Below are 1,040 nucleotides of genomic sequence, written 5' to 3'. Positions count from 1 at the left end.
CCAACAAAGGTATGATGATGGTTTTTGTGCACATAGGGTATTTCTAAGCTCATTCTTTCCTTCCTTCTTTCCTTCCTTCCTTCCTTCCTTCTCTTCTTCATTCTCTTTATTTCTTTTTTTTCTGTCTCAGAAATGATGTTGTAGGCTCAAATTGCCTTCAAACTCATTACCCAACCAAAGATGACCTGTTACCCATTTCTCTGCCCCCACATCCCAAGTGCTGTGATTGTAGAGGTGCATTATCATACCCAGTGTAGATTTTTTTTGAGCTGTAAGAGTAAATAGAAGTAAAACCTTTAGAAAGAGAACATGAAACTGGTGGGTAGGGAAGACAATAGGTATCTGGGCGGCATTGGGAAAAGGCTAGATTAAAAGACAACCGCTGTATGAAAAATTTTAAAAGAATTAATAAACAACATTACTTAAAAATAAATATATTGCCCCTAGAGGCATTTCAGGTGTGGCTTCTGTGTTCCATGTGTGTCAGTAGGTGGCACAGAGGAGAGAGGATGTTTATGCCTATGCTCAGTGTTCTGAGCTATGAACATCTGAATGACTAGTAATCTAAAATTCCCTGAGAAACAATGAGCTTCAGATGACCACCAGACTGGCCCCAGGCAGACCTGGATGGGCCCCCCAGGATGAGAAGCAAGCAGGAGGCTAGAAGAACTCTACCTGGGACCACAGGCACTGAGTGGGAGTGAGACTGATACAGATGACCCCTGCAATGGGCTACTCTGGCAGCCTAGGTGAGGAGGGAGCCTGAGACAACAATCAGACGATCACCATGTATGTGCCCCAGACAAAGAGTTAGCATGAAATGACCACCAGCCCAGCACCATGCAGGCCTGGGGGAGCAAATGAGCCCAAGATGACCCCTTTCTGGTGCCATAATACACAAGTCGGGCATAGGACTCTTGAGGCCACTCCTGAGGTGACCCCAGACACTCAGAGACACTCTAGGTGCCAAAAAGAGAAGCAAGTAAATAAGAGATAAATGGGACAAAAAGAGAAACAGAACGATATGAACATAATAAAGA

The 1,040-nt window shown here is 44.3% G+C and overlaps 1 non-coding gene across 1 annotated transcript; it reads left to right on the top strand.

Annotated features, from left to right (window-relative positions):
- Positions 1-436: 436 nt before the first annotated feature.
- Positions 437-572, top strand: LOC127197439 (small nucleolar RNA SNORA17). Its single transcript, XR_007831675.1, has one exon. It is a non-coding gene; the product is annotated as a small nucleolar RNA SNORA17 (small nucleolar RNA).
- The last annotated feature ends 468 nt before the right edge of the window (positions 573-1,040 follow it).

This window comes from Acomys russatus, chromosome 1 (genome assembly GCF_903995435.1).
Source record: "Acomys russatus chromosome 1, mAcoRus1.1, whole genome shotgun sequence".
Lineage (NCBI taxonomy): Eukaryota > Metazoa > Chordata > Mammalia > Rodentia > Muridae > Acomys > Acomys russatus.
The sequence above is the reverse complement of the archived record's forward strand: the minus strand, read 5'-3'. Positions and strand labels throughout refer to the sequence as shown.